The 27497-nt window shown below is 45.5% G+C and overlaps 1 long non-coding RNA gene across 2 annotated transcripts; it reads right to left on the bottom strand.

Moving 5' to 3' along the window:
* On the bottom strand, positions 1–27497 carry LOC147571626 (uncharacterized). 2 transcript variants are annotated; one of them, XR_015247216.1, is made up of 3 exons: positions 27409–27481; positions 17453–17576; positions 1–2371 (listed from the first exon to the last, which is right to left on the bottom strand). It is a non-coding gene; the product is annotated as an uncharacterized LOC147571626 (long non-coding RNA). The 2 variants fall into 2 exon arrangements; XR_015247215.1 differs by lacking the exon at positions 17453–17576 and having other exon boundaries at positions 27409–27497.

The raw sequence follows: 27497 nt of genomic DNA on the forward strand, positions 1-27497 counted from the left end.
GACAGAGCATGAGTGGGGGAGGGGCACAGAGAGAGGGGTACACAGAATCCGACGTAGGGTCCAGGCTCTCAGCTGTCAGCACAGAGCCCCGATGTGGGGCTTGAACTCATGAACTGCGAGATCATGACCTGAGCCAAAGTTGAACGCTTCACCGACTGACCCACCCAGGTGCCCCAACCACATTTAAACAAATCTAACAAACATCCTAGAAGCTTGCAACCGTACAAAAAGGACAGAGATACCTGTAGTTGAATTACTTGTGCTTGATTCGAGGAAGTAAATATTAGGAGCAGGGAAGAACTATTCCCTCAGAATACTGTGAACTGCCTGTTTACATCCTTTGCTCTTTTTTTTTTCATCTTGCTGTTTATTTCTTATTTTTCTAACGTTTATTCATTATTGAGAGACAGAGGGAGACAGAACATGAGCACGGGAGGGGAAGAGAGTCAGTTGCACACATGTAGCTGCCGTCTCGGTGTGTCCACCGGACGAGGGGAGATCAGGATCCTCCTACTCTGCCATCTTCCTGACCTCCTTTGCATCTCGGATCTCTCTCTGAAGAGCACCTCTACTCCGGGTGCTTGATTTCACTTCCGATGTTACAGCTCTGTCATTCTAGTGCTTTCTCTATCACTCAAGTCACACAGGCCCCTACCTGAAACCCTCCAACCATTTCCCACTGAAATTAGAATAACAGGGGCACCTCAGTGACTCAGTCGGTTGAGCATCTGACTTCGGCTCAGGTCATGATCTCACTGTCCATGAGTTGGAGCCCCATGTCAGGCTCTGTGCTGACAGCTCAGAGCCTGCTTCGGATTCTGTGTCTCCCTCGGTCTCTCAAAAATAAACATTAAAAAATTAGAATAACAGAAATTCCCAAACATGGTTACATGAATAAAATCTAGCTACTCTTTGCCCCTCACACGGAGCTTTTGGCTATGCCAACTGAAGTTTCACTTGTCATTGTCAGTGAGTAGGTCTGATGAATATTTTCAAGTCTTTGAGCAACCATTATTTTGACATTTTGAATACAACAGCAATGGGAAATGCATAACATAATTTGAAGATAATAAGTAGGGTACAAATGAAAAACAATAATACAATTTGTAGACCTATTCTACAACGTGATGTCATGTTTGGCGTTACAACCCCCAGCCAGGAAAAGAAACCTCAAAGGAGATGGTCACTGGTAATTGACAGAAAAGCCTGCAGGGGATCACATTCCTGGGTACGTCCACAGCTATTATCTTCATAATCAGAAGGATCTTCATCAGATACTCTATTATGGAGAAGTCCCTTGTGATAGGAGATCAGTTGTGATCTGAGAACTGTGAGGGGGGGAAATAAGGTGACCTGAAAAGCCTTGGCCAGTAATTCTCCAGCTGTCCAAACAACTGGAGGTGCACAGAATGCACAGGTCTTATTTTTGTAAAGGAGAAGGGGGATAGCATCTAGCTAGGGATAGTGGTTTGGTTAAATGAACAGATTTCTCATAAAAGAGCACCACTGAGTTGTTGAAAGATTGTATCAGAAGGTCTGGTGCAGAATGGGCTGGTACGTTCAAGTAGGAATATCCAAAAGTCTTGGCATAATGGAGATGGGACAGTTGAAAAGATTTCTATTAGAACAGGTGGAAGATACACAATTTGTAAAGAGGAAATCATATAAAGGGAAGGGGTGGGTTTCCATTTTTTGCTAACCCATTGACCCAGGAGGTAGGTGGTCAGCATAAAACATGGAAGGTTTTCTTTTTTCTATTTTTATTATTTTTTGAGAGAGAGAGAGACAGGGAGTGAGTAGGGGAGGGGCAGAGAGAGGGAAACAGAATCTGAAAAAGGCTCCGAGCTGTCAGCACACAGCCCAATGCAGGGCTTGAACCCATGACCCACAAGATCATAAACTAAGTGGAAGTCAGACGCTTAACCGACTGAACCACCCAGGTGCCCCAACATGGAAGGTTTTCTTAAGGCAAGAACATCCTTACGTTGAAAGTGATGGGAGGGATGTGTTTTGCTGTAACTAATGGAAATATTTGGAGGTATAAACTGTATATAGGTTAACATTACGGGGTATTATTATCAGTAAAAGACCTAGTAGGAGTGTGGTGACAAATCCAACAGTCAGAAAGGTTTCCAGAAGCAACAAGGGATTGTGACACTTGAATTATAGCATTGTTTTCCCAATCAAAAGTGGAAATGGAAGAGAAAGAAGCCTCATGAGGATTGGTATGATGAATCTTGTGAACATAATACTGGCCTGCTCCCGAGTCTTGTGAGAGGAGTCTCTGAAGATGTCATCTGCTTCACTTTCCAAGAACGCGTTAGTTTGAGGTCTCCTGTTGGTTTGGTGGTCCAGTCAGATGTTGAAGCCTCTTTAAAATGAAAAACATGAACCCGTGAGCCTGTGCCTTTTAATTTAGCAGCACAATGATTGGTCAATAGTACCTGGTATGATCCCCTCTCGCAAGGCTGGAGGGAATCTTTATGGAGAGCTGATAAACCATGTCTCCAGGCTGAAGGTCATGATGTTTGATGTCTTTATCTCCTAGGAGTGCACTGTGAAAAGACTGTTCTATCAATTTCTCACTTCTTTGAAGGGGCTATATCAACCCCTTAGAAGTCATCATCTTACCTTTAAGTAAAAGTTTGGTTCATATGCATCTTGATCTAATCTCATCAGTCTTCCAATATTCTTTCAAAGGGTGAGAGTTAGATCTATTCCCAGTGGGAAACACAAAAATTCAGTAGTACCAAGGGAAAGGCTTTTGGCCATGGCAAGTGGGAAAAATCCCAAAGTTTCGCTAGTTATGTTTTTATAATGCCATTGGTTCACTATAAAAGGCTGCATGATGGAGGATGGATAGGCACCGTAGAAATGGTGCATAATTGGCTAAAGGTGGCAAATGGCCTATACTATCTATTCAGTGAAATGGGTCTCTCAGTTACTATGAAGTTCCAAGGGTATTTTCCCCAATTGGGAATAATCTTTTCCAACAGGATTTTTCCTATTGCTTCAACTGTAGCTCTGTGTCAAGGAAAGGCTTCTATCCACTGAGAATACATACAAACCGTTACTAAAACATACTTCTACCTTTGCGATGGCACCAGCTAGATGAAATCCAATTGCCATATCTCAAAAGGGCCCAGAGGGTAAGGGAAAATGTCCCTTTGAACTATGAAGGGGCTTCCAGAGTTATGTTTGGGGCAAATCCAACATTCTTTATAACATTGGGGGGCTATTTCTAGAGATGGTTTCCAAAAATATTGTTTTCCCAAAGGACCATCTTGCCAATATTTCAATGGGTAAGTTCATGAATCCAATTAAGAATGGAATGGGTTCCTGGATGGGGCACCCAGGACTCAGCACTCCTACTGCGTGTTTATCCAAAGGAAATAAAGTCACTATCTTGAAGAGATATTTGCACACCCATCTTCATTGGAGCATTATTCACAATAGCCAAAGCATGGAAACAACCTAGGTGTCCAATGGTAGAGGAATGGATAAAGAAAATGTGATACACAAACAATGGAATATCATTCTGTCCTAGAAAAGAAGAAAATCTGATCATTTACAACAACATGGATGAAATTTGAGGGCACTGTGCCAAGTGAAATAAAATCAAACAGGGAAAGAGCAATACAATATGATCTCACTTATGTGGAATCTAAAAACTAATTCAAAGAACAGTAGACTAGTGATGGGCGGGGTGGGGGAAGTGAGTAAAGGTGGTCCAAGGGTGCAAACTTCTAGTTATAAAATGAGTAAGTTCTGGGGATCTAATGTACTGCATGGTGACTATAATTAACAATACTGTACTGTATACATGAAAGTTGCTGAGAGATATTTATTTTTTAATGTTTATCCATTTTTGAGAGACACAGATAAGCATAAGTGGGGGAGGGGCAGAGAGGGAGACACAGAATCTAAAACAGGCTCCAGGCTCCGAGCTGTCAGCACAGAGCGCGACACAGGGCTCGAACCCACGGACCGTGAGATCATGATCTGAGCTGAAGTCAGACACTCAACCGACTGAGCCACCCAGGCGCCCCTGAAAGTTGCTGAGAGATCTTAAAAGTTCACACCACACACACAAAAGGTTACTGTGTAATGGTGATGGATATGTTAACTAACCTTATTGTAATTATTTCATGAGCTATACATATACCAAAGATATACACATATCAAATCACGTGGTACACCTTAAATGTACCCCCATGTTATATGTCAATTATAGCTCAATAAAGCTGGGGAAAAAATAGATCGTAATAGCCCTCCTCTTTCTGGTGAGGGAGAGAGAGACACTTTTTACCGATGGAAATTTCCTTTACAAAAGAAAGCTTGTGCTGTTTTAGAAGCATTTCCTATGTTGGCTGGTTCTCAATGGCCTTGAGCTTAAAATAGTCCCTATTCCAAAGAAGCCTACTTTGGGGTGTTTCTTGATGATTTGAAAAATTGGGTCCATGGTATTTCCTTTGAAAAAGCAAAGCCCCAATAATTTTAGTAATTCCAGAAGCTCTGTATACCTCTTTAAATCTAAACTACTATCTGTAGGTGGTCATGTAAAGTTATGTATGATGAAAGATCCCATTATACTTAAAATCATTATTAGGAAGTCTAAGCTTTAGAACTGATTAAATCCAAGACATTTGATCAGTCACTTAAACTTTTGGAGTTTGGTAACTCTTCTGTAAATAACGAGATGAAAGTACTCATCCTATCTACATTAAGTTCAAGTGTTTTTAGGTTTATTTATTTACTTTGAGAGAGAGAGGGAGGGAGCATGGGTGGGAGGAGCAGAGAGAGAGGGAGAGAGAAAACTGGAGCAGATTCTACGGTGTCGGCGCAGACGCCGATGCAGGGCTCAATCCCACAAACTGAGATCATGACCTGAGCCGAAATCAAGAGTCAGACACTTAACTGACTGAGCCACCCAGGTGCCCCTCTACGTTACAGGGTCCTAATGAGGATCAAAAGTAAAGCAAAAATTTTGATAAGCATTGTCCCTGTGCAAATGGATGTTACTTATCATTAGTTATTGGTATTAGAAAATAGCTCAGTCATCAATGTTGTAAGACGGAGTCTTGGTGCTCCCTTAGGGATCAACCCATGACCTTGTATTGTCCATATTTGAACCAACTAGTCTAACAGCCCATACCAGATAGACTAATTCTCCTTTGCATATGTTTATCACGAAATCTAGGTTTTCATTATTTTGGAATACTATTTCACAAGGCCTTTGATGAGGAGGCCAACTCTCCTAGTATGAGAGTATTAGCAGTAGTCACTATGGCGGTGCCTGGGTGGCTCAGTTGGTTAATTGTCTGGACTCTTGATTTCAGCCCAGGTCATGATCTCAGTTGTGTGATAGAGCCCCACGTCAGGCTCTATACTGACACTGCGGAGCCTGCTTGGGATTTTATACCTCTCTGCCCTTCCCCTACTTGCTCGCCTTCTCTCTAAAGAAGCAGTCATTATGTAGTTTAGAATGATCACCATGAGGCGCCCGGGGTGGCTCAGTCAGTTTAGCGCCTGACTTTGGCTCAGATTATGATCTCACGGTTTGGGAGTTTGAGCCCTGCAACGGGCTCTGTGCTGACAGCCTGGAAACTGGAGCCTGCTTGGATTCTGGGTCTCATTCTGTCTCTGCCCCTCCCCCACTTGTGCTCTATCTCTCAAAAATAAAAAAAAAATGCTCATCAGATATCTATACAAGTCCTTTGCACGTAGTGTTATATCACTGAATGCTGATAAATTAATAAGTGGTATATAATCTATATGTCTTATAATCTATGTGAGTCTTAAGTGTCTATTACTATGCATTCTGGGCTGCATATTCTATGACAAGTATTGGAAGAGTGGCTTATTTATATTGTAGGAACATGGACTTGGAGGTTGCTCGTGAATCCCAGGACCTCCACCGCATCTACAGGCAAGAGGGGCATCCCCACCACCAGCTCTACCAGCACCACCTCTAACTGCAGGAATTGCTCCTCCAAGTCCTTGGCCTCTACTAAATGGTATCCACTGCCTTTGCCTTTGTTGGGGGATCGGTGATCCATAATCATACCACCCGCTCTGAATTATGAAATGGAAGTACAAATAAATGTATAAACCTGCACTCCATGTGTATTTTGCAATCTTTATTTATTTTGAGAGAGAGAGAAAGAGCCTGTGTGAGTGGGGGAGGGACAGAGACGGCTGCAGGGGACAGAGGATCCAAAGCGAGCCCTGCACTGTTGCATATTCGTCTTCTGCCACTTGGCCAAATCCATTTAACAACCCGTGTGCGTGCCTGCATATGTGTGCGTGTGTATTCTTTGGGATACTCCACGTATTGGAAATCATGTCATGTGCAGAAAGACTTGCCGATTTGGGTGGCTTTTATTTCATTTTCTGGCCTAATTTTGCTATAGCTAAAACTTCTAGCAAAATCTTGAAGTGGCAATAACAGGCAACCTTCTGTTTCTCGTGGGAAAGATTCTGGTCTTTCACTACTGAGTATGATACTGGCTGTGGGCTTTTCACATGAGGAAGTTCCTATTTTATTGAATGTTATAAATGGGTATCTTGTCAAGTGGTTATTCCGCATCATTTGAGATGACCATGTGGTTTTTCACCTCCATTCTATTTATGTGTACATTACATTGATTAATTTCCTTACATTCCCGGAGTAAATCCTGCTGTATAATCTTTAAATACGCTTGGATTGTCTGCCAGTATTTTCTTGAGGATTTTTATGTGTACAGTCATACAAGATATTAGTCTGTACTTTACTTGTGTTATTTTTGCCTGGCTTTGGTATTGGGGTAATGCTGGTCCCAAACAATGACCTAGGATGTTATGACAGTTCATCTTATGTGTCAACATGGCTAAGCCATGGCACCTAGTATCTGTTGAATATCTAAGTCTAAATGTTCAAGTGCGGGGCGGGGCACCTGGGTAGCTCAGTCAGTTGAGCGTCCAACTTCGGCTCAGGTCATGATCTCACGATTCGTGAGTTCGAGCCCCGCGTCGGCTGGGCTCTGTGCTGACAGCTCGGGGCCTGGAGCCTGCTTCGGATTCTGTGTCTCCCTCTCTGTCTGCTCCACCCCTGCTCACACTCTGTCTCTCTCTCAAAAATAAATAAAGAGTAAAAAAAAAAATGTAAACGTTGAAGTGCAAGTATTTTTAGATGAGACTGACGTTTCAGTAATTAAAGCAGATTACTATCTACAATACAGGTGGGTTTCATCCAATCAGTTGAAAGCCATACGAGAAAAACGATGGAAGTCCCACAAGGAAGAGGGAATTCTACCCCCACATTGCTGTGACACTCCATCTGCAACATGAACTTTCTCAGGCATCTCAAGCATGCCAGCCTACCATGCAGATTTCATACTTCTCAACCTCTACTATCACGTAAGCCAATTTCATAAAATAAACCTCTCCTCTTCTATATATGGCTCCATTTCTCCGGAGAACCCTAACTAATACAGATGCATTCCAAATTTATTAGAAGATTTGAGGATTAGTGTTAATTGTCTTTAAGTGGTAAAATTACTGGTAAGGACATCTTGTCCTGGAATTGTATTTGACAGGAGATTTTGACTACTTATTCAAAATATTTAATAGCTACAGGTCTGTTAAGATCATCTATATCCTCTTGAGTCAATTTGGTAACGTGTATTTCTAGTAATTTCACCTGTTTAATTGTTGGGTACAGTTGTTCAAAATACAGTCCAATCACCCATCTAATTTCTGTAACATAGGCCATAATGTCCGCCCCATCCTCACATTTTTAACTTCAATTATTTCTATTTTCCCCATTCAGTGTAGCTAAAGATACAGAACTTTTAGTTTTCTTCATTATCTCCTATTCTGCATTTCATTTATCCCTGCCTTAATTATTTTCTTCTTTCTGCTTGCTTTGTAGTAGTTTGCTGATCTTTTTCTGACTTCTAAGTGAAAGGTTAGGTTGCTGATTTAAGGTCTCCTCTTTTTTAAACTACATGTTTAGGGGTGCCTGGGTGGCTCAGTCAGTTAAGGATCCGACTTTGGCTCAGACCATGATCTCATGGCTCCTGAGTTTGAGCCCCACATAGGGTTCTCTGCTTTCAGCAGGAAGCCGCAGCCTGCTTAGGATCCTGTCTCCCCTCTCTCTCTGCCCCTCCCCTGCTTGTGTACGTGCTCTCCCGCTCTCAAAAATAAACAGTTTGTTTATATAATTATAATTCCCTCTGAGTGCTGCTTTCACTGCAATATATACAACTCATTTCTTTAACGTGAAAAATTCAGGAGCACCTGAGTGGCTCAGTCAGTGTCTGAATCTTGGTTTCAGCTCAGGTCATGATGTTGCAGTTTTGTGGGTTTGAGCCCCGGGTCTGGCTCCGCACTGACAGGGTGGGACTTGCTTGGGATTCTCTGTCTCCCCCTCTCTCTCTTCCCCTTCCCCACTCACTGTCTCTCAATAAATAGACTTTAAAAAAAAAAAAAAAGAGCCTCTCAGAAAAGGCTGCTGAACAAATGACCCTCACCAAGGTCGTAACTGTATAGATGGAGACACCGGGCCACTGTCCCGTGGACTCACCACCCCCCACCTACCCAGAAGCATCATGGGGCACAATGGCAGAGTGACTGCCTGAGACTCCTGGAGGTGAGCTGGGCAATCCGCTTCCCTGTCTCCTAAACTTAACGTGACCCTATCAGTTCCTCTTGCTACCACAGTGGCCTATTCCCTCTAGAGCCTGCTCCCGAGCTCTTACGCTAGATGTAGTACCTGGCTGAGCACAGGAGGGAGGCAATACCTCAAGGAGAATGGGGGACATCCAGGTCATCGTGATACCTACTGCTACAAATCAGTGTCCTTGGAAAACTAGGATTCTGCCCCTGAAGACCCATATGGATTTCCATCCACAAGAATGCAGAGAAAACAGGGTCCCTGTTACCAGGAAATGCAGACTTCAAACAGAGATGTGGTGATGGGTCCACAGATGCATGTATTCCTTGGATGTCTATATGTATATTCCCACTGCCAGCAAGAAACCCAAAAGAAAGAACCATGACGTGCCCCAACAGCCCAGCAGAGCCAACCCCACTTGAAGCGCCTGGATGACTTTTAAGCCTCCTTGGGCCTTTTGGGATTCTCAAAAGGCTGAGAGGCTGCCCTTTGCAAACCTGCGTTGACATTTCAGGAGCAACAGTGCCATCAAGTGGAAGCTTTTTAAAAATTTAACATTTATTTATTTTTGAGAGAGAGAGAGAGAGAGAGAGCGAGCGAGAGCGAGGCACAAACAGGCGAGGAAGAGAGAGAGAGAGGGAGACACAGAATCCAAAGCAGGCTCCAGGCAATGAGCTGTCAGCATAGAGCCCGATGCGGGGCTCGAACCCACAAACTGTGACATCATGACCTGAGCCGAAGTCGGACGCTTAACCGACTGAGCCACCCAGGCACCTCTAGTGAAAGCTTTTTGAGCAAGGCCTGCAGATGCTATCTGTGGATCCCCTGAGGAAGCCCTATGATGGGAGGAAGGGTGGGACTGGAACACCCAAAACATTCTGGAGAAGACCCAGCAGCCTGGCAACCTCCATTATCAGTGAGGAAACCACAGAGGATGGATAGAGCCCAGCTCCAGCTGGAAGAATGCTAGCTTGGCCAGGCTGTGGGGGCAGGTGGCCTCGGCAGCCGCCATGTTAAGAACCAAGGAGCTAAAGCTCCTACTCCAGGTCATCTGGCCTGTGGATCAGCACCTTCAGCCCAAAGCAAGTTCGGCCAGTGGGGCTTCTAGGGTCTCAGGGCAACAAGAAACCCAGGACTGGAGTGTCTAGTCCAAGATGCCACAGAAAGAAGAAAAAAAGGAGAGGACAGCCATCTTGTCAGGGCAGCGTTTTGCAGACAGAATAAAGAATCTCCTGATTATGTAATACTAGACCCAGACAAGGAAGAGCAATGTGGTGTACCGCAAATTAGAGCTAGGATTGTTTACCTTTGGTTCCCACAAAAACAAAATCTGTCTCTCAGGCTTCACAGTATCCTAGACAACCTAAATTTGTCCCATATGACAGAGGGTGTGGATATCCACTAAGGATGGGAGGGAATAGAAACAGACATGACCAGGATCAGTACCTTGAGGTGGACGTCATCCCCCAGAGTGAGAGAATCCACGTGTACTTTCCTCACATGCCTCAGGAACTTTGTGCCCCAGGAACGCCCTGTGCCACGGCAACCTCCTAGTGTATGGGTGTATGAAATGGCTCCTCATCTTTGTGGGGACACCTGGGATTTTCCACATGGGGTATATGTTCTGTGGTACAGCCATCGGCCTGGGCAGACAGAGGCCACTTTAAATTAGGGACAAATCAGACCACATATGTCAGGACCTGGACCCAAGGCGATGAGAAAAGGTTGAGCACAAAAGGTTCAACCCACATAAAATTACATGGCAAAATTCAAGGTGACTCACAAGCATGAAACGCAGAGCAGGGAGCTGGTTTCAGCACCCTTACAGGGAAGATGAAAGCAAGAGGTGTGTGAAGAGGGAGAAGCTCAACCTGGAGACTTGCTCCCTGCTGACACCCAACAGGTAAGAGGCAGGCAAAGGGCACGAACCACCCCAAAGGTTCTTCCAGAAGTGGGCTATAGGGACAGTCAGGGTCTGGAAGAAAAGGCTGTGTGCCTGGGAGTATGTCCTGTCCTTGGCTGATATGCTTGATCTGTGATCAGCTCGGGGGAGAGAAGGGTTGGGTTCCCTCAGCCCAACAGCCCTGAGTTGCAGGCAGTGTTTTCACACCTCTTGTTGATTCTCCAGCTGCAGGGGGGTGGGGTGGGGGGCTGGGGGGTTGTGGGGTGGAGCATGGGGCTGACACCTGCGAAGCCAGGCTTGAATGGAATCCAGGCCATTCCTTCTCTTGGCTATAGTGAATCTCAAGCTTTTGGGAAAGCCGGAAGTATGCAAATGAACGGCCAGGGTGTGGGCACTGCTCTGCTCAATTCTGCACGTGGGGAGGCAGGCCCAGCAGAATGCATGGCGCCCCCAGGAGAAGGCAGTAGAGCTAAGTGATTCCAATTTAGGCTCAGAAAGTATCCCTCAACTGGATTCCTTTGTTGTGGTGAGGGCCATTCCTCTTCTAGACTCGGCATGTGTGTTCTTGTTGGGCCTCAGGCCCCTTGGCACTGGGAGCCGGGCTTTACATCTCATTTCTGAGCTGGTCAGGGAAACATCATTCACCCTTTTCCATGGCCACTAATGGCAGCGGGTCTCCGGCTGTGGTCTTTGGCTGGGCTTCACCATGCCCAGAGAGGCTTCCAGGGCTCTGGGCCTACCCAGTCCAAATGTGCTCTCTCTCCTAAGGGAAGGGGCACGTGGCCAAATGACCAGAGCCCCCTGGCCTGAGCTCCTTTGGAACCAATGCTTCTAGTCCCGTCCAGACATGGCAGCCACCAGGGTCCCAGACCTTGGCTCCCTGTGTTAGACCTCCAGGCTCTGAGACCAAGATCCTGTCCCTGTCTCTGATGCTTCCACGGCCTGACTCAGCTTTGCGCCGCGCTCACCATCGTGCCTAGTGGACCTCTTCACCTCCTGGGGTCACTGTCCTTCTCCCACACTTCACTCCTTTGTCACTCTTCCCCAGGAAGTGACGGTACAGAGTTTGCAAGATTTACAAGGCATTTCCTCCTGATGGCGGTATTGTACCAGAAAAGCGAACCTGCCCCTCCAACCCAAGCCTCCTCCCTCCACCCTTTGCTAACAGAAAAAAAAAAAAAAAAAAAAAAAAAAAAGGCAACGTGTATAGCCTGGCTAACACAATGTGGCTCACCATCTTGGCCACTTTGGGGTAAAGGGAATATAAGCCTCAAAGTCTGGCGCCCCATTCTGCATGGCCTCCTCTCTCTAGCATCCTCTTGGCCTACCTTCATGACAAAAAAGCAAGGACTCCCCACCTAGGTACCCTAGCAGCAGACCTGAAGGTATCCATGGCTATTTCTTTAGCACTCCACATTTGTCTCAAACATCCAGAAACACAATCACGGTAAGGAAGAGACACACAGCCAGCGCCCAGCAGAGCACACACTTCCAGAACCTTCCCAGATCACTGAGAGAGCAGCCTAAATGGGAGACACCTGGCAGCCAAACACTAAGGGCTGCAGCAGAGCCCACTCACTGGCAGTGGAGTCAAGAGAAAGACAAATCGCCCCACCAAGAGACAATGGATGGGGCCTCAGGACCTAGCTCTTCTCCAGTGATGGCCCCCAGGTTCTGGAGTGGACAGTGACACACACAGGTTAGATGGGAGGGCAGACTAACACCGTACTACAGATGCCCAAGCCCCAGGTTGAAGAGAGAAGAGAAGAAAGAAAGAAAAGAGAACCTAGTTCCACAGAGAAAGGACAACTGAAATAACCTAGGCCTCTGGACCCAGGAAGAACCCACAGCACCTGACACTGGCTATTGTTACAAAAGAAATATAAAAAAGATCAAGTGTAACAAGACATTTATTTTGTACAGGTGTGTGGAGGCCAGGGGACTTATGGGCTGTGAGGCAGTCAAACGCAAGAGACTGTTATTACTACAGAGCCTCACGGGGTCAGAGCAGAGAAAATGGAGAATGCCCTCTGTGTCTGTTGGCTTTCACTTTCATTGAACCCCCAAACAATTCATGAAAAAATTACATAAGGCCCCCACTGTGGGGAGAAAGATGAAAGTCAGAGAGACAATTTGGGAGTAGCCATCACACAAGGGTAAGGATTTTTGCTTTGATTTGGAGAAATTTCTTTCCCCACTGGCATCTCCAAGGCAGTTACAAGGAAAAGTACAGAAGGGAAATTTTAAATCCAGTTGACCACTGAATAACGTGCGGGTTGGAAGCTGACAAGCGCCCCTGCCCAGTTGAAAATCCACATACAACTTTTCACTCCCCCCAGAAACCTAACTACTAGTAACAACTGCTGACTAGTAACAACTGCTGACTAGAAGCCTTTCTGATTATGTAAACAATTAACACGTATTTTGTAGTTATCTGTGCCACTTCTACATTCTTATAAGAAAGCTAGAGAAAAATGTTTTAAGAAAAGCATAAGGAAAATACATTTACAGCACTGTATTCCATTTATTTAAAAATATGTGCATATTTAAGTGCCTTATGCAATTCAGATCAATGTGGTTCAAACCCATGTTCTTCAAGGGTCAACTGTACATCTAACACACACACACACACTTCTGTGTGTATGTATTTACAAGCGAATGAATGGTGAATGAATATAGATTTTGCAGGTGGAATACAGACACACTCCGACGGATGGCTTCCCAGAAGGGGCTACTGAACAATGGCCTTCACCCAGGTCATCTGATTATGTGTTGGAGCCACTGGGCTCTCCACCTGTCCCGTGGATCCTAACACTGAGCACCCACCCACAATCATCCTGGGACACACAATGGCAGGGTGACTGCCTGAGGCTCCTGGAGGTGAGCCTGGGCAATCCTCCTCTCTTCTTTTAATTTTTTTATTTTTGAGAGAAAGAGAGCGAGTGAGCATATGAAAGCGTGCGTGCAGGGGATGGGCAGAGAGGGAGACACAGAATCCAAAGGAGGCTCCAGGCTCTGAGCTGTCAGCACAGAGCCCGTTCTGGGGCTTGAACCAACGAACCATGAGATCAGTGACCTGAGCCGAACTCAGACACTTAACCGACTGAGCCACCCAGGTGCCACCCCCCACTTCCCTTCTTTTAACCAGACCTGGATCCTGTCATTTCTTCCTGCTGCCATCATGGCCTGCTCTGAGCCCTTAAGCTGGAGGAGCACAGAAGACAGGCAGTACCTCAAGTAGAAAAGGGACATCAAGAACTCGTGCCACCTATTGCTATGAATCAGTATCTGAAAACAAGGATTCTGCCCAAATAGACCTATTTGGACGTCCATCCACAAGTATACCGAAAAAAACAGGATCCCCATGCCCAGGAAATGTGCACTTAAAACTCCTAGAGAGATGTGGAATTGGATCTACACATGCACATATTCCTCTGGATGTTATTTTAAGTATATTCCTACTGCCAACAAGAAGCCCAAAAGGAAGAGATACCACCTCTACCAACACCTCAGTATAGCCAACCCCACTTGGGGGATCAGAAGGCTCTTAGGCCTTCATTAGCCTTTTTTCATCCACAAAGGTCCCAAAAGCATGGTTGGCATTTCTGGAGCAAGAAACAGTGCTGTCAAAAGGAACCTCTTTGAGCAAAGCCTGCAGCGCCCGTCTGTGTTCTGAGGAAGGCCTGTGAGGGGAGGAAGGGTGGGTTTGGGGACACCCGCAAGATTATAGGTGGAACAAAGCGATGGCGCGCACCTCCAGAATTGGTGGGGAAGCAACACAGGGTGGATGGAGCAGGGCTCTGCCAACCAGCAGCGCTGGGCTGCCAGGACTCAGGCCTCCCCAGGCTGGGGGGGCGTGGCCTCGGCAGCCTCCATGTTACAAAACAAGGAGCTGAAGCTCCAACTCCAGGGCAGCTGGCCTGTGGATCCTTACCCTCGGTGCAGAGGCAAGTTTGGTCAGTGGGGTCCCTGGGGCCTCAGGGCCACCAGGAACCCAGAACCAGAGGCTCCAAGCCCTGCCACCACAGAAACAGGGGAAAAGAGGAGGTGGTGGCCACCCTCTCAGGGGCAGCATTCTGCAGGCAGAATGGAGAACTTCCAGATTATTTGGTATTAGACCCAGACCAGGAAGAGCAATTCAGGTGCACTGCAGGTTAGAGCTAGATTTCTAGGTTTTGTACTTTGGCTCCTGCTTAAAAGAGCCTGTATGCCAGGTCCCAGGTTACCCTAAAAAGCCCTACATGTCCCATATGACAGAGGGTGTGATGACCCACTTGGGATAGGACAGGAGAAGATGGGACAGGGACCAGTATGTGGAGATGAACATCTTCCAGACTGAAGGGATACAGGTCAGCTTTCCTACTTGTCGGGAACACTCTAGCCCAGAAACATGCTAATTCCTTGGCCACCCTCCCAGTGTAGGGGTGTATGACCTGGGTCCTCTTCCTTGGGAAATCTCTGTGAGTGCAGCCATTGGCCCTGGCCAGAGGGTAGGCCTAGACCATCTTAAACTGGGGACTAGTCGGATGACATAAGTTAGGACCTTGACCTCGGGCTTAACAAAGACAGGTGACCACAAAGGGTGAGCCCACAGAGGGCAGCCTGACAAACTTTCAGGCAACTCATGAGTATGAAATTAAGGGGAAGGGAGTGGGTTTCAGCGCACTTCCAAGAGGGGTGTGTGAGGAGGGAGAAGCTGAGCCTGGAGACCTGCTCCCCTACTGACACCCTGCAGGTAAGAGCTAGGCAAAGGGCATGAGCCACTCCAGGGGTACTTCCAGAAGTGGGATAGTCAGGGTCTGGAAGAAAAGGCTGTGTGCCTGGGAGTATGTGCCTTGATACTGTCCTTGGGAGATAACCTTGATCTGTGACCAATTTGGGGAGAGAAGGGTTGGGTTCCCTCAGCTCCCAAGCTCTGAGTTTTAGGCAGTGACTTCAGACCTCTTGATTCCCGGCTGTGGGGTAAGAACGGGGCTGAGATCTGCAGCACCAGGCTTGAACGGAAACCAGGGCCATTCCTTCATTGCAGAAGTCAGCCTCAGGGCCTCTTGGGGAAAGTGGTCAAGAAAGCCGAAATATGCAAATGAATGGCCAGGGTATCTGCATTGTTCTACTCAGCTCTGTTCCTGTCTGCTGCTGGTGAGGTAGGTTCAGGAGCCCTGGAGACAGGCCTGTGCCAGAGTCCTTTGGGACCCCAGGGAATGGCCCTGCAGCTGCTGGTTCCATTTTGGGCTCAGGAGAAGGTCTCCTTCAACCCTGACTCCGTCGTCCCAGTGAAGGCAGTTCTCTTCTAGACTCTGCGCTCTCACTGGGCCTCATCACTGCTCCCCTCTCCCACCCGGGCACAGATAGCCAGGTTCTACATCCTATTTCTGAGCTGGTCAGATGAATGTCATTCAACCAGTCTCTATGGCTGCCAATGGCAGCAGGACTCCAGTGGTGGTCTTTGGGTGTGCTTCATCATGCCCAAGAAGGCTTCCAGAACCCCGGGCCCAAGCAGAACAAACCTGATCTCTCTAGGAGAGGTTGGGACACGTGGCCAAATGCCCACAGCCTCCAGGCCTAGGCTCCTTTATAGTAAATTCCTCTAGTCCTGCTCAGACATGGTGGCCATCAGAGTCCCAAACTTTGGCTTCCTGTGCTAGACCCACTAGACTCTCAGACCATAATCCTTGAATTGGTGCGCCTATCTCTGGAGCTTCCATGGCCCCATTCAGCCCTGTGCCATGCTCACCCCATGACCAGTGAATCTCTTGATCTCTCAGGGACACTCTCCCTTCTTGTACAATTCACTTCCTTGTCACTCTTCTTCAGGAAGTGATGGTGCAAGGTTCATGGAATCTGCAAAGTGATCCCTCTTTTTTTTTTTCTTTTCCTTTAAGTAGGCTCCACACCCAGCATGGAGCCCAATGCAGAGCTTGAACTCAGGATCCTGAGATCAAGACCTGAACTGAGATCAGGAGTCACTTAACTAACTGAGCCATCCAGGTGCCCCAAAGTATTTCCTCTTGATGGCAGTATTGCACCAGGAATGTCAACCTGCCCCCCACCCCTCCACCCTTTCCTGAAGAAAAAACACCAATCTCTGTCTAGCCCAGCTTACAATAGTTAAACATCTTGACCACATGGGATTGGAACCACACCTCAAAGTCTAGTGCTCCAACCTGCAGAGCCTGGTCTCTCTAGCAACCTCTTAGCCTATCTTTATGACCAAAAAGCAATGACTGCGCCTCTACTAGGCACCCTAGCAGAGGACCTGAAAGTACCCCTGGCTGTTACTTTAGCACTCCATGATTGCCTTAGACTTTGGGAAACACACTGAGCATGGGCACAGAGGCAGAGCCATTCCCTACCTGTGTCCAGCAGGGCCTGCACTTCCTGGACATCCTTCCTAGTCACTGAGAGGTAACTCTGAATGCAGGACCTCAGCAGGCAGACACAAAGGTCTGTGGCTATCTACTGGTACTGGCGGTGGAGTCGAGAGAGGTGAACCACCTACACTGAGACAGATGATATACAGAGCCTGAGGACCCAGTTCTTCTCCAGTGATAGACTCCAGTTCAGGCGTAGACAGAGGTCCACATGGAAGACTGGAGGGCAGCGGGGCCTTCTACCACAGATGTCAAAATCCCAAGTTGAATAGAAAAGAGGAGAAGAAGGGGTGCCTGGGTGGCTCAGTCAGTTAAGCCTGCAACTTTGGCTCAGGTCACGATGTCACAGTTTGTGGCTTCGAGCCCCGCATTGTGCTCTGTGCTGACAGTTCAGAGCCTGGAGCTTGCTTTGGATTCTGTGTCTCCCTTTCTGCCCTTTCCCCACTTGCATTCTGTCTCTTACTCTCAAAAATGAATAAACATCCGGGGTGCCTGGATGGCTCAATTGGTTAAGTGTCTTACCTCTGCTCAGGTCATGATCTCACCGCTCGTGAGTTTGAGCCCCGCATCGGGCTCTGTGCTGACATCTCAGAGTCTGGAGCCTGCTTCGAATTCTGTGTCTCCCTCTCTCTGCACCTTCCCTCCCCTTAAAAATAAATAAACATAAAAAATTGTTTAAAAAAAGAGAGAAGAAGAAAGAGAGCCTAGTGTCCAAAGAGAAGGGATAAGCGAAATAACCTAGGCCTGTACCCCCAGGAAGAAACCAGGGAACCCTACACTGGGTATTTGCCAGAAACAAATAGAGAAGATGAAACAGAACACATTTACTCTGCAGAGATGTGTCAAAGCCAGGGAATTTATGGGCTCTGAGAACAGCCAAATGCAAAAGATTGGAGTGCCTAGGTGGCTCAGTCAAGTTAAGTATCTGACACTTGATCTCGGCTCAGGTTTTTGTCTCAGTGTTGTGAGTTTGAACCTAGCATTGGGCTTACGCTGAGCTTGAAGCCTACTTGGAAAAAAAAAGTATTATTACCACAGGAGCTTTATGGGAGAGCCGGGGAAATGTAAAATGCCACACCGGTCTGCTGGATTTCATTTGCATTCAACTCCAAAACCACACATGACAAATATTACATGTGGTTCCCACTGTGGGGAGGAATCTGGAAGGCAGAGAGACAAATCGGAGTGGTCCATCATTCAACGGTAAGAACTTCTGGTTTGACGGGGAGACATTTCCTTCTGCAGTGGCAAAGCGATTAGAGGGTGAAGTACAGAAGGAGGAGATTTTTATATACAGTTCACCTTTGAATAACTCCAGGGTTAGGGGTGCAGACCCAGCCACCCCTAACTACTGGAGTTGAAAACCCAAAAAGGACTTTTCACTTCCTCAAAAACCTATTAATAACCAATGTTGACCAGAAATCTCTCCTATTACATAAACAATGAATTACCACATATTTTGTACATGTGTTACTTATAACAGAAAAAAAATTTTTTTAGAAGAAATGTTTTAAGACAATCATAAGAGATTGACACAAATGCAACGATATCCCATGCTCATGGGAGAACAAATATTGTTAAAATGTTGATACTACCCAAAGCAATTTACATATTTAATGCAACCCCTATCAAAACACCAACAATATTTTTCACAAAACTAGAAACAAATAATCCTAAAATTTGTATGGAACCACAAAAGACCCCAAATAGACAAAGCAATCTTGGAAAAAAAGAAAAAAAAATGAACAAAACTGGAAGTATCAAAATCCCAGATTTCAAGATATACTACAAAGCTGTAGTAATCAAACAAGTATGGTACTGACATAAAAACAGACACATAGATCACTAGAACAGAATAGAGCCCAGAAATAAACCACTGTATGGTCAATTGATTTTCGACAAAAAGAGGCAAGAACATGCAATGAGAAAAAGACATTCCCTTCAACAAATGGTGTTAGGAAAACTGGACAGCCAGGTACAAATGAATGAAACTGGACCACTGTCTTATACCGTACACAAAAATAAAGTAAAAATGGATTAACAACCTAAATGTGAGATGTGAAACCAGAAATGTCTCTGACATCCACGGTAGCAACATATTTTTAGCTATGTCTCTGGAGGCAAAGGAAACAAAAGCAAAATTAAACTATTGGGACTATATAAAAATAAAAAGCTTCTACACAGCACAGTAAACAATCAACAACACTAAAAGACAACCTACTGAATGGAAGAAGAGATTTGCAAATGACACATCCAATGAAGGGTTAGTATTTAAATATGTAAAAAACTTACACAACACAAAAACCTCAAATAATCCAATTTAAAAATGGCCAGAAGACCTCAAGAAAGTCGGGATAGAAGGAACATACCTTAACATGATAAAAGCCATATATGAAAGGGCCACAGCTAACATCCTCCTCGATGGGGAAAAACTGAGAGCTTTTCCCTGAGATCACAAAGACAACACGGATGTCCACTCTCACCACTGTTATTTAACATAGTGTTGGAAGTCCTAGCCTCAGCAATCAGACAACAAAATGAAATAAAAGGCATCCAAATGGGCAGAGAAGCAGCCAAACTTTTACTTTTCACAGATGACATGATACTCTACATGGAAAACCCAAAACTCCACCAAAAAACTGCTAGAACTGATACACATGAATTCAGCAAAGTCACAGTACATAAAATCAATGTACAAAAATCAGTTGCATTTCTATACACCAATCATGAAGCAACAGAAAGGAATTCAAGGAATCGATCCCCATTTACAACTGCAAAATAACTACGAATAAACCTAACCAAAGAGGTAAAAGATCTGTACAATGAAACCATAGAAAACTTATGAAAGAAACTGAAGACACAAAGAAATGGAAAAACATTCCATGCTGTGGATTCAATGAATATTGTTAAAATGTCAACACTACCCAAAGCAATCTACACATTCAACGCAATTCCAATCAAAATACTATTAGAATTCTTCTCAGAGCTACAACAAAGAATTCTAAAATTTGTATAGAACCACAAAAGACCCCAAATAGCCAAAGTAATGTTGAAAAAGAAAACCAAAGGTGGAGGCATCACAATCTCGGACTTTAGCCTGTACTACAAAGCTATCCATCAAGACAGTATTGGCATAAAAACAGATACATAGACTGAAGGAATATAATAGAGAACCCAGAATTGGACTCACAAATGTATGGCCAACTAATCTTTTTTTTTTAATGTTTATTTTTGAGGGGGGGGGGGGAGACAGAGCACTAGTGGGGGAGGAGTAGAGAGAGAGGGAGACACAGAATCTGAAGCAGGCTCCAGACTCTGAGCTGTCAGCACAGGGCCTGACACGGGGCTCAAACTCATGAGCCATGGGATCATGACCTGAGCAGAAGTCGGATGCTTAACCCGACTGAGCCACCCAGGTGCCCTGGCCAACTAATCTTTGACAAAACAGGAAAGAGTATCCAATGGAAAAAAGTCTCTTTAGCAAATGGTGCTGGGAACACTGGACAGCAACATGCAAAAGAATGAAACTGGACCACTTTCTTACACCAAACACAATAATAAACTCAAAATGGATGAAAGACCTAAATGTGAGACAGGAACCCATCAAAATCCTAGAGGAGAAAACAGGCAACAACCTCTCTGACCTAAGCTGCAGCAACTTCTTACTTGACACGTCTCCGAAGGCAAGGGAAGCAAAAGCAAAAATGAACTACTGGGACCTCATCAAGATAAAAAGCTTCTGCCCAGAAAAGGAAACAATCAACAAGACTAAAAGGCAACCAATGGAATGGGAGAAGATATTTGCAAATGACATATTGGAAAAAGGGTTAGTATCTAAAATCTATAAAGAACTTACCAAACTCAACACTTGAAAAACAAATAATCCATTGAAGAAATAGGCAGAAGACATGAACAGACACTTTCCCAAAGAAGCCATCCAGATGGCCAACAGATACATGAAAAGATGTTCAACAATGCTCATCATCAGGGAAATAGAAATCAAAACCACACTGAGATACCACCTCACACCAGTCAGAGTGGCTAAAATGAACAACTCAGTAAACAACAGATGTTGGCAAGGATGTGGAGAAAGGGAACCCTCCTGTACTGTTGGTAGAATGCAAACTGGTGCAGTCACTGTGGAAAACTGTGTGGAGGTTCCTCAAAAAATTAAAAGTAGAATTACCCTGCGACCCAGCTATAGCACTACTAGGAATTTATCCAAAGGATACAGGAGTGCTGATTCATAGGGGCACATGCACCTTAATGTTTATAACAGTGCTTTCAACAATAGCCAAATTATGGAAAGAGCCCAAATGTCCATCAACTGATGAATGGATAAAGAAGATGTGGTATATACATATATACAATGGAATACTACTCGGCAATGAAAAAGAATGAAATCTTGCCATTTGCAAAAACATGGATGGAACTGGAGGGTATTATGCTACGTGAAATAAGTCAGTCAGAGAAAGACAGGTATCCTATGTTTTCACTTGTATGTGGAATTTGAGAAACTGAACAGAAGACCTTGGGGGAAGGGAAGGAAAAAAATAGTTACAGAGAGAGAGGCAAACCATAAGAGACTCTTAAATACAGAGAAAAAACTGAGGGTTGATGGGAGTGGGAGATTGGGGGATCAAGGAAAATGGGTGATGGGCACTGAGGAGGACACCTGGTGGGGTGAGCACTGGACGTTTTATGTAAGTGATGAATCACAGGGGAATCTACTCCCGAAGCCAAGAGTACACTGTATACTCTTATATTGTATGCTAGCTAACGTGACAATAAATTATATAAAACATAAAAAATAGGGGCACTTGGGTGGCTCAGTTGGTTGACTGTCCAACTTTGGCTTGGGTCATGATCTCACGGTTCATGAGTTCAGGCCCCACACTGGGCTTGCTGCTGTCAAGCCTGTCAGCACAGAGCCCGCTTGGGATCCTCTGTCCCCCTTCCCACTTGCACTCTCCCCAAAATAACTAAATATTTTTTTAAAAACATAAAAAATAAAAATAAAGACGGCCAGAAGACATGAACAGAGGTTTCTCCAAAGAAGACATACAGATGTCCAACAGATATATGAAAAGATGCTCAATGTGACTCATCAACAGGAAAATACAAATCAAACCCACAACGAGATATCACCTCTCATCTGTCAGAATAGCTAAAATCAAAAACACAGGCAATAGTAAGTGTTGATGAGGTTGTGGAGGAAAAGGAACCCTCATGCACTGTTGGTGGGAATGTAACCAGGTGTAGCCACTGTGGAAAACAGTATGGAAGTTCCCCCAAATTTTAAAAATTGAATTAGCATATAATCTAGTAATTCCACTGCTGGGTATTTAACCAAAAATATATGTTTACTGCAGCATTATTTATAACAGCCAAATTATGGAAGCAGCTTAAGCGTCCATTGGGATAATGAAAATGTGGGACACACACACACACACACACACACACACACACACACAGTGGAATAGTATTCAATCATAAAAAAACGAAATCTTGCCATTTCCAACAACACGGATGGATCTAGAAGTATAATGCTAACTGAAACAGGTAAGAGAAAGACAATACAATTTCACTTATATGTGAAATTTAAAAAACAAAACAAAACAAAGAAAAAAACAGAAACAAAAAAACAGACTCTTAACTATGGTTACCAGATGGGAAGTGGGTGGGGGGATGGGTAAAATAGGTGATAGGGGATTAAGAGTACACTCATCTTGATGAGCACTAAATAATATACGGAATTATTCAATCACTATATTACACACCTACAACTAATATAATGCTATAAGCTAATTATATTAGAATTAACAATTTAAAAATAACAATAAATTTAAAAAAGAAAATCGTAAGGAAAACACATTTACAATACTGTACCATACTCATTTAAAACAATCTGCATATTTAAGTAGAGTCCTGCAATTCAGGATCAATGCAGTTCAAACCCACGTTCTTCAAGGGTCAGATGTATAGGTATATACACACAAACACACATTTATGTATATATATGTATTTATGAATGAATGGTGAATGAGCATGGATATTGAGGGTAGAATACCCCTACCAAGGATGGCTTCCCAGAAGGATTCCCTGAAAAATGGCCCTCACCCAGGTCATCTGACTATGTGGATGGAGTCACTGGGCTCTACGCCTGTCCCATGGACCCCAACGCCCTGCACCCACCCACAATCATCCTGGGACATCCTGGGAAGAATGACTGCCTGAGACTCCTCGAGTGAGCCTAGGTAATCCACTTCTCTGTCTTCTAACCTAAACTTGACCTTGTCAGTTCCTCTTGCTGCCACAATGGCCTATTCCCTCTAGGGCCTGCTCCCAAGCACTTAAGCTAGATGTAGTACCTGGCTGAGCACAGGAGAGAGGCAATACCTCAAGGAGAATGGGGGACATCCAGGTCATCGTGACACCTACTGCTACAAATCAGTGTCCTTGGAAAGTGAGAATTCCACCTATATTTGCCCATTTGGACATCAACGCACAAATGTACAGAGAAAAATCGGTCCTTGCTCCCAAGAAATGTGCACATAAAACTCCTAGAGAGATGTGGAACTGGATCTACACATGCACATATTCCTGTGGATGTCATTAGAGGTGTATTCCTACCACCACCAAGAAACCCCCAAAAAAGAGACAATAGTACCTCCCAACACCCCAGTACAGCCAACCCGACTTGGGGTTAGATAACTCTTGAGCCTCCTTGAGCCCTTTTTGACACACTAAGTGGGGGAGGGAAGGCCCCAGAGCAACCAGGGAAGGCATTCCTGGAACAAGAGTGCCATCAAGTGGAATCTTTTTGAGCAGAGTCTGCAGCGCCTGTCTGTGCTTCTCAGGAAGGCCTGTGAGGGGAGGAAGGGTGGGTTTGAGACACCCACAAGATTCTGGGCTGGACAAAGCGAATGGGTGCACTTCCAGAATCACTGGAGAAGTGACACAGGGTGGATGGAACTGGGCTCACCCAACAAGGAGCCCCAGTGTACCAGGCTGCCTACCTCAGGCCTCTCGTCTCCCCAGGCTGAGGGGGTGTGGCCTCGGGAGCCACCATGTAAACAAAACAAATTACTAAGCCTCCCACTCCAGGATGTCTGGCCAGTCAATCCTTGCCTTTAATGCAGAGGCCAGTGTGTTCCCTGGGGTCTCAGGGACATGGGGAACCCTGGACCAGAAGCTCTAGGCTCAAAAACCACATAAACAGGGGAAAGGGTAGGAAGTGGCCACCCTCTCAGGGGCAGCATTTTGCAGACAGGATGGAGAATTTCTTGATTATCTGGTACTAGACTCAGATAAGGAAGAGCAACTCAAGTTGTAGGTTGGAGCAGGAGTTATGACTTTTGTATTTTGTCTCCCATGTAAAAGAGGCTGGGTGCCATGCCCCACAGTATCCAAGAAGGCCTAACTTCTCACATATGACACGGGGTGTGGATACCCACTCAGGATATAATGGGATGGAACAGGAGAAGATAGGACAAAGTTTAGTACATCTTTCTCCTGACTGGATGGATGCAGGTCTGTTTCCTGCAGTACTTGTCAGAAATGTTGCAACCCAGAAACACCCTGGGCTCGCTCTCTCAGTGTAGGGGTGCATGACCTGGGCCCTCTTCTATGAGGAGACGCCTGAGATTTCCCACACAGGGTCCATGTTCTATGGGTGCAGACATTGGCCCTGGCCAGAGGAGCACACTAAGACCATTTTATTTTTCTGTTTTGTTGGTTTGTTTAAGTATGCCCAACGTGAGGCTCGAACTTACAACCCCCAGATCAAAAGTTGCATGCTCTACCAACTGAGCCAATCAGGTGCCTCAAGTGTTATATTTTATTGGTTTTGTTTTTAAAGTAATCTCCATGTCCAATGTGGGGCTCGAACTGATGACCTCGAGATCAAGAGTCATATGTTCTACTGAGCCAGCCAGTCACCCCAAAACCACTTTAAACTGGGGACCAATCAGATCATAAGTCGGGACCTGGACCCAAGGCTTGGCAAAGAAAGTTGACCCCAGAAGGGTCAGCCCACATAGGGCAGCTAGCCACTTTCAGGTGGCTCACAGGTATGAAATGAAAGTCAAGGAGCAGGTTTCAGAATTTTTCCAGTAAGGGTGAAAACAGAGGGTGTGTGTGCAGAGAAAAGTAGAGCCTGGAGACTTGCTCCCCTACTGACAGCCAACAGGTAAGAGCTAAGCAAAGGGCAAGCGCCACCCCAGATGTTCTTCCAGAAGTGGGCTATATGTAAGGACAGTCAGGGTCTAGAGGAAAAGTCTGTGTGCTGGGAGTATGTGTCTCGATCCTGTCTTTGGTAGACATGCTTGATCTGTGGCACATCTAGGGAAGAGGAGGGTTGGGTTCCTTCAACCCAACAGCTCTGAGTTTTTGGGCAATGTCTTCAGACCTTTTGATTCCTCAGCTGCATAGGGGAGCATGGGGTTGAGACCTGGACAGCCAGGCTTGAATGGACTCCAGGGCCATTCTTTCTCATTCCGGATGGGAGTCACAGTGCTTCTTGGGGAAGGTGGCTAAGAAAGCTAAGGAATGCAAATGAATGGCCAAGGGTGTCCTCATTACTCTGTTCCTCTCCTGTCCTCTGCTCTTGGGGAGGTGGCTCCAGGAGCTCTGGAGACAGTCCTGTGCCAGAATCCTTGGAGACCCCAGGTGATGGCACCTCAGCTGCTGATTCCATTTTAGGGTCAGAAGGTCTCCATCAAGCCTGCCTCCTTTGCCCTGGTGAAGGTAGTTCTCTTCTGGACTCATGGGATTCTTACTGTGTCAGGCCTCTTTGGTACTGTTAAGTCAGGCTCCACCTCTACTCCTGAGTTCAACAGAGGTTCATCACTTGGCCTATCTATAGCTGCGATGGAAGCCTGACACTAGAGCTCTTGCTAGTCTTTGGCTTGGCCTTCAGGTGCCACTAGAGGCTTCCAAAGCACTGGGTCCACACAGGCCAAAGTTGCTTATGCACTAAGGGTAAGGTAAATGTGGCCAAATGCCCCCAAAACCCTGGCCAGGACTCCTTCAGAGAGAATTGCTCTAGACTGGCACAGACATGGCTGCTTCAAGGTTTTGAAGCTTGGCTTCTCATAAAAGGCCAACCAAGAAGCCACGCTCTGTGATTTTGCTTCTGCTTGTCTCTGGAGCTTCCAAGGCCTCACCTGATCTTGGGCTTCACTTTCCCCAGGGCCTACTGGGGCATTTGACATCCTGGGGACCCACTTCCGTGGCCTACACTTCACTCTTGTCACTCCTCCTCAGGAGCAACGTGACTGTGAGCTCTAACTCTCTATTTATTATCAGTAGCAGTATGGCACCAGAAATGCCAGACTATTCTTCCATGCAAACTGCTCTCACTCTACCCTTAGCTAACAAGGAAAAAAAACAACCAAACAAAAACAACAACAACAACAACAACAACAACAACAACAACAAATGCCAGCTGGGTCCATTCTGGCTAACACAAGAAGTCACCATCATGGTGACTTTGGGCTGGTGAATGTTTGCCTCAAAGTCTGGTGCTCCACCACATAGGACCTGACCTCTGTAGTATTCACGTAGACTGCCTTCATGAAACAAAAAAAAAAAAACATACAATGACACTCCACTGAGACACCACAGTGACCGTCAAGAATACATTTGTGGACAGTTCATTGCCTGTCTAGGGTTTTCTAAGGCCTCAAGAAACATGATGAGTGTAAGCACAGTATTCTGGCCACCACCAAACAATGGTGAGCAGGGCACTATCACAACAGAAATTATAAGAAGTCACTGGAAGGCCAGTCTGACCAAGAGGATTCAAGCAAGCAGACACAAAGGTCTGTGATGAACAATGGAAACCAATACGAAAATCGAAAGGTCTGACAAGCCTACAAGAAGACTGTAGGACCCAAAACATATACTTCTATTCTCATGGAGCTCTCAAGGTTCAAAAATAGACAGGGGCCCAAAGAGTTAATCTGGAGATCAGAAAGGAGCCGCAACATAGGTAACCAGCCAACTACATGACTATGCCAAACTAAACCTCTAGACATATAGAAGAGGAAATTCAAGAGTGGGAAACATCCACATGTGCAAATGTATCTAAGTATCTAATGGTTTTACAGGTCCTGCTTCCATGCTGCCCAAAAGGGACTCATGCTGCGAGTGCCCATGACAACCATTAAAATGTTTGTAGCATATCCAAGAGTGAGGATTCCAGAGAGGTCTATACCCCCCAGGCCTTTCATGCTCTTACTCCTATGGAAAGGGCAATGTGCCAAAAACACAGAGAGAAAAGGGGAATGCCCCCGGTCAAAAGTCTTTCCTCCATTCCCATTACTACAGCCACTCTAGTACTGCCTTCTAGAAGTAGGAGAAACAAGGGTCTCAACCCTTGAATTTCTGGGATTGACTTACAGGGCAATAAGGCTTCTTCCTCAGTCTGATAAAAAGACTAAAACCACACGGGGAGCCCAGGAAAAACTACCTACCTTCAGGCAGATGAGGGAAGGCAAGAAGTCCAAATTTATGTCCAATCTGAGAACGCAACGTGAAATCCAATAACTCCTGCAGAAACAGC

Source organism: Puma concolor, unplaced genomic scaffold (genome assembly GCF_028749965.1).
Source record: "Puma concolor isolate L17-30 unplaced genomic scaffold, mPumCon1.1.hap2 unalloc_scaffold_139, whole genome shotgun sequence".
NCBI classification, from domain to species: Eukaryota; Metazoa; Chordata; class Mammalia; order Carnivora; family Felidae; genus Puma; species Puma concolor.